Below are 13083 nucleotides of genomic sequence, written 5' to 3' on the forward strand. Positions count from 1 at the left end.
CTAACGCTTCTGCTGTATACTCTCTTTTCATTAATCGGTGGTGTTTCATTCACTGTCTGTGTGACCAAAACATGTCAATGAATGTCTTTAAATCTATGCTAACCTTTTCATTACATCTTAGTCGCAAATGACTTAATTGATATTCCCTCGCCACACCCTTTCCAAAGCGATTTACTCCCCATATGCCACTCGGTCACCCGTTATTTTTCTTGCATTTGCATTCATCATGAAGATGTCACACCCATAACATTAACCAAAACACTCCTTTTGTATATTCGGCCTGCTAACGTGGACTTCTCTTTTAAACCTTTTACATTTTTTTATCCTGTCGTAGGAGTCATCACCTTCTTATCCCTTCCCAGGTCTTTATATTTACTGCAAATACCTACATGAACTGATGACTTTCATCTTTTCCCTGTTTCACATCAGTAATCATCACTCCATCATCTTCCTGGTCTTAAATTTACCCTCAAAGCATTTTCTTGACAACATTCGTTTTTCAGTTTTAGCTTTTACCAACATTCTCATTTCTATCACCTTTTCTGCAACTTCTCTTCACTACCATCAAGAAAATTACCACCCATTACACACACCGTCAATTCCTCTTTCCCTACTTAGACTTAAAAGTGCGCCTGCGTAATATCTGACCTCTGTCAACTCTGCAAGCTTCATTTTCATCTGAAAGCACCTTACAGTCTCGGTATCACATTTATCGTATTTTTATCGATTTATCGTAAAGTTTCTCTATTCTTATGAGAGAGAGAGAGAGAGATAGAGAGAGAGAGAGAGAGAGGATTAGAGAGAGAGAGAGAGATAGAGGGAGTTACTTTGTATTCTGTATGTATTTGGATTGTGGGCACAAAAGTTGTACGCTATGCATTCGCGGTTATTAAGACATCCTTTTAAAATGCGGGGTTATCTCGTCATTTTGTACGAACAGTCCGAACTTCCTTTGTTCGCGAGACGAGCCACACGCTGGGATTTACTGCCTTTACGTGTTGAGGGTTTCGTGTCCAAGGAACGGAACAGCTCCGGAGAGAGACGCGGAACATAAAACTTGTTTAATTTCCACGCAACGTGCGGCGGTTAAGAGATAAGCTAACAGAGGCGTCAAGTATATTAAGGGAGGCATGTATACGTATAGCGTGTGGTGTGTTTTCCCAGCCAAGGATATAAAACAAAAAGAACAAAGGAAAGATTTTAATTTGAAAACGCAACCGGGTTATTTTTGCAGCGTTTATCGTGAAGACGTGGTGGCGGGCTTCGTTTTCTGTTCCTTTTAATGATAAACTGGTTTGTTAGAAGAAAACGACATCCGTGGGAATGTTGGACCATACTGACGAAGATTATTATTATTATTATTATTATTATTATTATTATTATTATTATTATTATTATTATTATTATTATTATTCACTGATGAAACCTATTCATATGGAACAAGCCCAAAGGGGCCATTGACTTGAAATTCATGCTTCCAAAGAATATGGTGTTCATTAGAGAGAGGTGAGGGGAAGTAAAGAGAAATACAAGGCGTGATCCGACCTCCAGCTTACTCGGAACACATGCAACATTTTTCCTTCTCACGTAAGTTGTAAACATTATATTCCTAACGTAACGTAGATTAAAACATTCTAAAATCTATGGCTCAATAGAGCGTTGTTTCACCAACGAAAATTTAAATAGATGCGCTATATTTTATAGGAAATTATTTTCTGTACTGTGTAACGTACATACTACTCATTTTTTTAGGTTTTCATTCTAATCAGTAAATCATAAATATCCTATCCTAAAATTCTTGTATGTTTAACTCAATGCAAAACACCTATTTCAGACCTTTTTAGGTTGTCCTTAGACCTTTCCTACCCCCAACCACAACAAAAAGTAGTTTATAGGCTTACTTCTCGAGTAAGCAAAAAGAAGAGAGCTCACTTATTAATAAATAACTTAATAAATAGATTAAAGAGTATTAATGCATCGCATCTTCGCTTAAACTTCTGATAAAAGTTGGTTTGTCATGTACTACCTTGCCTTTTGAGAATGTGAATGCAGAGGGCGCTCGGTGATTTTTTATTTGTTTTTAACCAGAGTGTTTCACAGTTGGCTTTTATTTACATTGTTATCGATTATGTGTATTCAGTTAGACTTGTTAATATTTAATCTGAATTTTTTTTTGACAAATCGAATATATATATATATATATATATATATATATATATATATATATATATATAAAGGTTTTTTGCCACGAAGGAAAAAATGAAAAAGCGAGATAGCCGAGTACTTTCGGTCCTATTCGGACCCTTTGCCTCAGTAAAGGGTCCGAATAGGACCGAAAGTACTCGGCTATCTCGCTTTTTCATTTTTTCCTTCGTGGCAATAAACCTTTATTTATACATAGCATCACATTTTATATACTTCGTGATCAAGTTATTCATATATACATATATATATATATATATATATATATATAATATATATATATATATATACATATATATATCAATGAGGAGGAGGACATAAAGACTTACTAAAAGGGTCAATTTATTCCCGACGTTTCATAATGTCTTCATTACATTTTCAAAGGCTGTACATGTCCTCCGGGTGTGTGCATAGCTATAATTGTCCTAAATGTAATTTACGAACTTATATTGGATCCACCAGGAGGCTTCTGAAGGTACGCATAGATTCACATCGTGGAGTGAGCTATAGGACAGGCAGCAAAATTGCAAACCCAGAGTTTTCTAATATTAGAGATCATTCTAAAATATGTAAAACCTCCATTGAAAATAAGAACTATAAAGTTGTAGGACGAGCTTCCAACAGCCACGATTTGACAATTTTAGAATCGTTAATGATCAAACGACTCTTCCCCTTGTTGAACAGCCAAACCTTTGCTGGCACACTGCACCTCTCTTAGTTTCTATTTTTTATCTCCAGTCTTGACATTGCCGCTGAATAGGTTGGTCGAGCTTTGCTTAACTTTTTAATATTTTTTATTTTTTTTTTTATTTTTTTTTACTTTAAGAGTTTTTTGTCCTGTTTATTTTACGTTTTGTGTTTTTTTTAAAGTTGTCCCTTTTAATATTTTAAGTTTGTAATCATTGTGCAACTTTCATTTTTAGATTTTAAATCCTTAGCTTTATTGTAATATATGTTATCTATTTTGTACAGCCCTCGAAAATGTAATGAATGAATTGACCCTTTTAGCAAGTCTTTATGTCCTTCCCCTAATTGATTTATATCTGGTTGTGGCCACGCCTGTTTGGATAGCTATAGGTATTTTTAGGTAGTTATGTACGTATAGTATATAAGTGATGATATTTATAAATATTATATATATATGTATATATAGGTAATATATATGTATAGATATATATATATAATATATATACATATATATATATATATATATATATATATATATATATATATATATGTGTGTGGTGTGTGTGTGTACGATAATGCGCTGAATTTTCGACGCGTGTAGGTTGATGTTACACAATTTGCGCCATCCGGGTTAGTCCGCTGTTGCCTTTCCTGGAAGTCTTTTTAAAGGGACAATCACAAATCCTAGACGCATTTTCCGATGCGCTTTTTGTATATAAAGTAGAAGAGTACACGATTATACGAATAGTATACGAGATGAAGAAGCAGCAATGTGCACTGCAAAGTCAGAACTATATATGTTAGTATTCTCTATCGGCAACTGATGCGTCAATATTTGTCTTGCGTTTCTCGAATGTGAATTAGGATACGAACACAGGTTAGATGACCACAATTTTTGTGATAAAGCGATTATTTCCTAAAATTCAAAAGCAATGACGCAAAAAGCGAAACTTCAACCAATTTAATACGAAAATAAGCGATCAAGAACGTTCGATATAACCCGACAAACGAGATTATTTCTATTGTTTCTTCTTATGATCTGATATTTTAATCAAGCAAATTAAAGGGTCATGCAGTATACCTTGCAATTTTTAACATTATATATATATATATATATATATATTATATATATATATAATATATATGTATATATGTATATACCTTGCAATTTTTAACTTATATATATATATATATATATATATATATATATATATATATATATATATATATATACACATATATATATATATATATATATATATATATATATATATATATATATATATATATAATGTTAAAAATTGCAAGGTATACTGCATGACCCTTTAATTTGCTTGATTAAAATATCAGATCATAAGAAGAAACAATAGAAATAATCTCGTTTGTCGGGTTATATCGAACCGTTCTTGATCGCTTATTTTCGTATTAAATTGGTTGAAGTTTCGCTTTTTGCGTCATTGCTTTTGAATTTTAGGAAATAATCGCTTTATCACAAAAATTGTGGTCATCTAACCTGTGTTCGTATCCTAATTCACATTCGAGAAACGAAAGACAAATATTGACGCATCAGTTGCCAATAGAGAATACTAACATATATAGTTCTGACTTTGCAGTGCACATTGCTGCTTCTTCATCTCGTATACTATTCGTATAATCGTGTACTCTTCTACTTTATATACAAAAAGCGCATCGGAAAATGCGTCTAGGATTTGTGATTGTCCCTTTAAAAAGACTTCCAGGAAAGGCAACAGCGGACTAACCCGGATGGCGCAAATTGTGTAACATCAACCTACACGCGTCGAAAATTCAGCGCATTATCGTACGTTGACTAGTTGCGCTGGGCGGGAAAGTCATGTGGAGGGTAATGATATTTCCGATTTATTCTTCGATTGTTCCGAAATATTAAAAAAAGGATGACTTTCATCTTTATTGAGTGAAAATGAGAAGTTATGAGAGAACAATACTCGTTAGAAATGTTCATGTCAAGTGGGAAACAGTTAAAAGAGGATTTCTTGTAAAATAACCTTAAGAAAAAGATGCAGGGGAACTGCATCTTTTTCTTAAGGCAAGGTTTTTGTTAGGGTCTATTCAAAGTATATATATAGTCTATTATGGTAAGGTTTTCGTTAGGGTCTGTTAAACTGTTGCGAGGAGCTGTGGCTTTATATTTCTCCTACGGGTTTTTCATCCTCAGTTGTGCAGTTTTTATAATGAGAATGGCAGTAACGACTGATATCGGATTGTAAACTTTCTTTCAGACGGTAGTTTTAGACTAGGCGAAGAATACCATTCGGAGGCGAAAATATTTCCCGTTGTATTGCTCTTCTGCTTCTGAACAATCTCATCTTAAAAGACAATCGAGTCAATAGAGGTGATAATGACTCCAGAGCAAATTGATTTGTTAAAAGTATCTGATTACATTCACAGCTTTGTTGTTTAAACATTTTCCTGTGTCTAGCCATATCGTTCCCGCCAATTGGACTCTATCTAGGTCAGGCTCGGCCTTCCAGTTCGAACTCCCTGGATAACTGGGCGTAAAAACTTGCGTATACGTCTCGAGCCCTTGCTTGTTCTGCTGGATGCGAGGTGGACCGTGGGATTATTACCGTTGTTAAGGCTCACCCGTGGGGGGCTCAACCCAACCCGGATGAACTTTGCACGAATATCCATTCTGGCAGATTCGAAAGCTGTAAACTTGGAGGGTTTTAGGTTCGGGAGACGCTGGGATGTCTCTCGCTAAACCACTGCGAGATTAGGTCGGGAGACCCGGGTTGTTGACCTCAGCTGTTTGAAAGTAAATTGAATGTGTTTAAATGTTTATAAGCTCGTGAGGTGTGCTGGAACAAATCTTTGAAAATAAATTTGTTCATGATGAAATAAGATGGTTGATCCTAAGGACTATTTACCATACATATTGCTTAAATTGCCCTTTTCTTCAGTTTCCCTGAAATTCAGGAGGGTTGTTAGATTTATTAATTTAATAATAATACTAATAGTCCAGGTGTGCAACTTTGCTTCTCATGAAAGCCCAGTTGGAAGATGGTGGAAGGTATTTACTATTCCCACTGCTAAGCCTTGGTAGGTTACCTTTCCTGCCATTGAGACTTGGAGAGTTGGTCTTTCTACCATGGAGACGTCCAGTGTTACTCTACCAACCATTAAGACTTGGGAGGGTAGGATACTCTTATACCATCAAGCCTTGTAATGCTACCCTTGCTATCAACAAGTTATTGAAAGGTGCCTCAGAGGGCTATGCCCTTCCTATCAACAAGTTTTTGAAAGGTGCCTCACCTACCATTGAGAATTGGGTACCTACCCTTAATTCCTGCTCCCGAGGTTCGGAAGGTTTTTTCCTTCTAACTGCCACTTCTTAGAAGGTTTGGAACTTGGAAGGTCACTCTTCCAGCTGCCATCTCTTCGAGATTTACCCTCCATAGTATAAGGCTTGAAGGGTTACTCTTCGTGTCATTTTGGCTTGGAAAGTTATCCTTCGTACCATCAGGCTTGAAGGTTTGCACTCGATAGCATTAAGGCTTGAAGGGTTACCCTTCCCGCCATTAAGGTTTGGAGGGTTACCCTTCTTGTCATTAAGGCTTGGAGTGTTAGCCTTCCGAACATTTAGGCTTGGAGGGTTACCCGTATTGTCATAAAGGCTTGGAGGATCACCCTTCGTGTCATTAAGGAGTAGAGGGTTATAATTCCAGCTATTTAGGCTTGTTGGGTTACCCCTCCTGCCATTCTGTGCCCTTTCTTCTCTTCCCAACTCTCTCTAGAGAAAGAGAGAGCACCGAAGAACATAGAGGGAGGGGTGGGACCTCCCTCTCTGTTCTGTGCCCCTTTCTCTTCCCATCTCTAGAGAGAGAGAGAGAGAGAGAGAGCACCGATGAACATAGAGGGAGGGGTGGGAACTCCCTTTCTGTTCTGTGCCCCTTTCTCAAAAACTTGTCCCCATTGGGTTGTAGTGCCGTCAGTGCACCTCATGTGCTGCACCTTAGGCGTAAGGCTGGGTATTCACGCTTAAGGTGAGTTTACACTAGGCTTCACCTCATGCTGCACCAACTCATCACCAACTCTTCCCAAATTCTTGTTAGCCCCACCTACTGGACTGCTCATCAAGACTCACGCCACACCACTAACTCACCCTACTTAGCAGTCCAGTAGGTGGGGCTTACAATAATTTGGGAGGAGTTGGTGATGAGACTTAGGTATGCAGCAAGCGGTGAATACCAGTGTAAAACTCACCTTAGGTTTACCTGCCAGTTCACCCCCGACCGTTTGACGGATGAGCGTCCACATGTAAAGAGTAGAACTGTCAGTCAACTCGAGGTCATTGCCCTCATTTCTCGCCTAGCCTTCATCGTGGCAACACTATAAATATGGCAGCGATGGAAACTCCGCTGCATGATAAGAAGTTGGAGCTACATAGACTATATAGCTGCTGCGTCATTCACTTGAGAACCAAAAAGGCATAACAAAGTATGATCTAAATACTGTCTATTAAAGAGAGGTGTATATTCACATGCAATGTTAATGAATAAAGTTAAATTAGACCAGTGGTTAGTTCAGTTATTCATGAAATAGGCCGTGAAGCCCACTTTCAGTAGTAACACCTTTCATAAAAAAGGCAGGACATTGGACTCACAAGTAGCACTGCAAGGTCTAACGATGAAATTAATTAGGCTCATACATCTTTTATATTCCATATTCTTGGTCCGAGCAGCTGAGATCCTTCCCAGGCGAACTGTCATAAAATCGTTGGTTACCCATCCATACGTACGATCATCTGTCAGTCGGTCGAAAGAACTTGATGTGACATAGGCCTAGGCCAGTGTCCTGCCTTTTTATGGAAGGTGTTACTAGTGAAAGTAGGCTTCGAAAAATAACTGAACCAACCCCTAGGTCTAACTTAACCTTATTCATTAATAGGCAATATTTAGACCATACTCTGTAATGCCTTTTTGCTACTTTCCTGCAACCCCTTTTCATTCCTTTTACTGTACCTCTTCCATTTTACTTTCCACCTTCTCCTAATAATTTATCCATAGTGTAGCTGCGAGGTTTTCCTGTTGCACCTCCATCAAGCTTGAGAGAGAGAGAGAGAGAGAGAGAGAGAGAGAGAGAGAGAAGAAGAAGAAGAAGAAGAAGAAGAAATGTCCATAATCTTCGGATGGTGGAGTTGGCATCCTTTTTTTTTTTTATTGGGGGCGGGGGGTGGGGGGGTTAATCTTCTATCTCACGGCAGTGCTTGCAGTCGTGTTACTACGCTTAACATGCAAATGAGACCGGTCTGGAAAGACTTTTTTTTTTTTTTATCTTCTCATGCTTCGTCGTATTTGTATTCGTTTTGCATCGAAAGGACACACAAATATGAATGCATTATATATATATATATATATATATATATATATATATATATATATATATATATATATATATATAGTATGTGTCAGTGGGCAAATTGAGATATGAACTAGGCTATGACCGTTGTCTTGTATGTATGTTATTTTTTTTTAAAATTAATTATATAAATGGAAATGGCTTATGTGATTATTCCGAATTTCAATTATCCTTTACCGTAGAAACTTGAAAAGTATGACTAGTGAACAGTGTCTTGTTTTGTAAATTCTCTTACAATGAGAATATTTGAGTAGATGCTGATGGATAAACAGTTGTATAGAAAGATATGTTCGCTTTTCGAGTTTTTCTGCACAGTTCTCCAGCATCACGCCCCGATGTTGTATTCCCTTTCATCGCCATGCGAAGGAAAAACTGGATCTCTTTGAAGTGATCAACTTCAGGATATAAAACGCTAATATTCAACTGAATGCTGTTAAGTCAAGTATATGACCTACAGCTTATTGTGGGATCCGAACCACATTATGTCGAGAAATGAATTTCTAATCACCAGTGATAAAGTCCTCTGTTGGCGGAGCGGGGAGCGAACTCGGTGCTACCAAATCGGTAGGCGAGCACACGTAACCCACTCGTACAACGTACAATGAAGGAACCAAGGGAACGAACTGTTTTGTGCACGGATTTCATGGAACTCGCAAAAAAAAAAAAAAAAAAAAAAAAAAAAAAAAAAAACAGCCAATGTTAAACGTATTTCATTCCAGACTTGGACTTGTATCATTGTACTGTACTGAGTTGGTCCAGTGTTGCTTTTATGAAAGTTTTAAATGTAAACAAAGGCGAGATAACTGAAGCAGTAAGTAAAGCAATGCTTGGTTAGGGAAAAGGGTCGCCAAAGTACTGTGCTTTTATGGCAATAGGGTAGTTTCTGCAGCAGTCCAGTACTTTGCTTTTAGGGTAGATATTGCGGTAGTCCAGTACTGTGCTTTTATGGCAATAGGGTAGATATTGCAGTAGTCCAGTACTTGCTTTTAGGGTAGATATTACAGTAGTCCAGTACTTTGCTTTTAGGGTAGATTGCAGTAGTCCAAATAGATGGCGTACATGTTGATTGGGAAGAGATTCCATATCAAGCTCATCAAAGTATGTTTATCCTTTATCCTTCCTCATAAATCTCTCCTTTTTAAATGTGCTGTAAAGTCGACGAATGTTATTAACAGAAGCCGTCAAAATAAATTCAACAGTGAGTCGGGGTTGGGGGTGCGGGGGGCCCTTGGCGAAGCGAGAATTGCAATAATTTCTACATTTTTAACAGAAAATTGACCTTGAAACCGTGAGATAATGCAAGATATTGCAGAAATTTTTGCTTAATGACCGGAAAGCACAATTACGTGAAGAAGAAATTCATCATTTTGTTTATATTTTATGTTAATATGCAATTACCCATTTTAATAGACTTTTAAACTCGTGCAAGGTCTAACGTCAGTGAGATGAAAAAGAATTTTTTTTTTTTTTTATGGTGCATCACTATACTGTGACCGGAAATAATAAGTAAAAAGCCACAATAGTGTACGTAAGTGAATGTATTTTTCAAAATATAAAACAAGGTTAAAAAAGGGAGGCTTTTTAAAACTTTTTTTTCCTTTTTTTGTAGCTTGAAAAATACAGTCGCTTATAAACATTATTTTGGCTATGTACTGAATACTACGTTGTGTAACTTGGAAGGTAACTCTTCACCTGTTAAAAAAAAGGCATCAATGCGTAAAATGGCAATTCAGTGAATAAATAAACGCCGTCTTTCGTGTCTACTGCACCACTTTGCTGACCTTGGCCGTCCTATTGTGAAGTGTCACGGTAAAGAGAGAGAGAGAGAGAGAGAGAGAGAGAGAGAGAGAGGGGGGGGGGGGGGGGGGGGGGGGAAGGGGGGGGGGGGGGGGGGGGGATGAAAGAAGAAAAGAGTTAAACGTCAAGGGAAGCGCAGTATGATCGATTATGACGCTTTGTGTTGAGAGAAGTGTTTGTAATTGGAATAAGTATGGGAAAATCAGCGTAGGTTCAAAGTGAAGTTCAAGTGTTTGACGCGCCATCAAAGATTCGTGGGTCTCGTCTGAGATAATATTAAATTCTTCGTTGAAAGGAATACTACCATTTAATCCAAGTACTCGATTTAATTCTTTAAAAAGAGTAACTAGTCATCATTGCGGATTTGCAAAGTGCTAAAAATATGTCGTTTAGAGGCAGAAGGTCGGAAATCGTGGAAAAATCAGGGGATATTCGTCTATGTTGCTAGTCAGCTGAGAAAGCTCCCAGATCGTGCTTTGTGCTATCAAGCCAATCAGACCTGCGGTGTCAGCGGAGGTTAGTTTTTAAGGATATGCTACACGACCTGTGTATACATCTAGTATGACTGTGTTCAAAGGTTTTATGGTCCTTATAATTATTTTAATAATGCCGCAATCTGTATGGCGGCTAAAATTTTTCAACAGCAGTAAGGTGTTAGGAAGAGAGAGCGATTACACTATATATTTGTTGCTTAAGGTATAGAAAAATTTTAGAGAGATGGCCCAAACATAAAGGGAGCTTCAGATTGCTTTGGTATGACAGGCGTGTGTCTGTAAGCAAACAGTACCAAATCCGTACAGATGCGCCGTACTCCAGCCAAATATATACCTGACATTTAACTTTGGGATCAATTTAGATGTTCTTCTCGGTTGGTACCTCAAGGGGAACGGCAGGAAGTTGATGATTTCCGAAGCTATTTATTCCTGAGCAACTGCCTCTTTGACAAGCCACACAAAGTCTTCTGACGGAGGGATTCTCTGCCGTTGACTTTCAATGACAAGGAGTCCTTTGCAACTTGATTTTTTCTTTCGTAATTTTATTTTTGTAACATTTCTTTGATACTGTGATGTTTTTCTAAGTTTTATTGATTTTTCCTTTTGTAATTGTATTTTTGTAACATTTCGTTGATACTCTGTTGTTTTTCTAAGTTTTATTGATTTTTCCTTTTGTAATTGTATTTTTGTAACATTTCCTTGAAACTGTGTTGTTTTTCTAAGTTTTATTGATTTTTTCTTCTGTAATTGTATTTTTGTAATATTTCTTTGATACTGTGTTGTTTTTCTAAGTTTTATTGATTTTTTTCTTTTGCAGTTTTATTTTTTTTAATATTTCTTAGATACTGTGTTGTTTTTCTAAGTTTTACGAGTTCTTTTATAATGATTATTTTTTTAGGGGGGGGAGGCAGTATTTTTTTAGTATATCAGTATTTGTTACTCATTTTGGAGCAATTTCCGAGTTTTTCGGACATGGGCCATGTAATTTGTACAGTATTTCCTAACTAAAATTTCTCGTAATATTAATATTTATCTCCACACCATTGAAATTCTAATATTTTCCCCAAAACTAAATATTTCTGTCTCAGAGCGCCATCTTTTTTAACGTTTAAATTACTTAGAGATTATAGAAAGACGTTGTGTATTAGCAGTTTCGTCAAATTACGTAAACATTATAGCACATCCAATAAATTCTAATGTTTCTCCCAAAGCTAAACATTAATATCCAAGGGCTTCATAATTTTTTAAATCACTAAATCATTTCTAAAGGACGAAAGATGATATCTGTCTATTAATAGTTATGTCAAGTTACTTAAGTAGATTGTTACATTGTAAACATATATATTTCCAGAATTTCTTTTGTCACATTTGAATCATTACCAAAGAACAGATAGACGAAGTGTCTCCCAATAGTTCTTTCAAATTACGTAAACAAATTGTTATTAATTCACTTCCTGGGTTGACCTTGTCACATACGGATGTTGGAATCGGAAGGCTATTAAGAATATGGAGTCCTTTTGCGGTGCCCTGGTAAAAGGGCGGGAGTGGGGGGGCGGGGGGTGGACAAAAAAACACCATAAAATGAGACACGAGAGGTTTTTTTTTCCCCTTTTGAACGAGAGTTTGCATTGGCTAACCTTGACACTAAGATGGAAGTTTCTGTACTTTTTGTCGTATATTCCCACACACACATACACCCAAACCCACATAATACACATACACGTGCGCACATACATACATACATACATACATACATACATACATACATACATACATACATACATGTGTATATATTTATATATATATATATATATATATATATATATATATATATAACATATATATACGTATATGTGTTTATGCACTATGTATGTATTCATATGTATATAAATATACATCAAAATATCTTATTTACTTTTCATATACATGCACGATTTCATACTAGCACAGAGATAATCATATTTGGGGGTTAATATTCTCTGTAGCGAGCCAGTTTACTTAATAATAACCTTGGAGGGCTAAACACTGTCTGTTAGGTAGTAATTCTCTTTTCATTTTACTTTGATTTATTTATTTATATTTTATTATTATTCTTTGTCGCTGTGTCAGTATTGACACCTATTACGTGTCAGATCCTGTATCTTGCAAAAATTCTTTCATTACTCTAAAACGGAGTAATTCCTCAACCGTACCAATTGGTTAAATCTCTCGTACATCATATTTTCTCTTTTGTGGCCAATTGCAAATATTCCTTACTATGGCCTCTTCTTTTACTTGCCTGGTTTTCTGGCTGCATTTCTCTCCGTGAACTCATGACCGCAGTTTGTACTCCAGTGTCTGAGGTTATGTTTCCTCGAATGGAAATTTGAAGGTACAAGTCTTGAGGTCATCTCTGAGTGGGCTTTCAAGTAATGTACTGGCCCGCTGAGTCACTTGGTGCCACTAAAAAAAAAAAAAAAAAAAAAGCTGCAACAGTGAACGTGTTGTAGATGTAGCAGTGATATTA

At 36.7% G+C, this 13083-nt stretch overlaps 1 protein-coding gene across 1 annotated transcript in view; it reads right to left on the reverse strand.

Annotated features, from left to right (window-relative positions):
* Positions 1–13083, reverse strand: part of LOC135200836 (small ribosomal subunit protein eS4-like) — a 59161-nt gene that overhangs the window by 45021 nt on the left and 1057 nt on the right. The window lies entirely within an intron of this gene.

This window comes from Macrobrachium nipponense, chromosome 27 (assembly GCF_015104395.2).
Source record: "Macrobrachium nipponense isolate FS-2020 chromosome 27, ASM1510439v2, whole genome shotgun sequence".
Lineage (NCBI taxonomy): Eukaryota > Metazoa > Arthropoda > Malacostraca > Decapoda > Palaemonidae > Macrobrachium > Macrobrachium nipponense.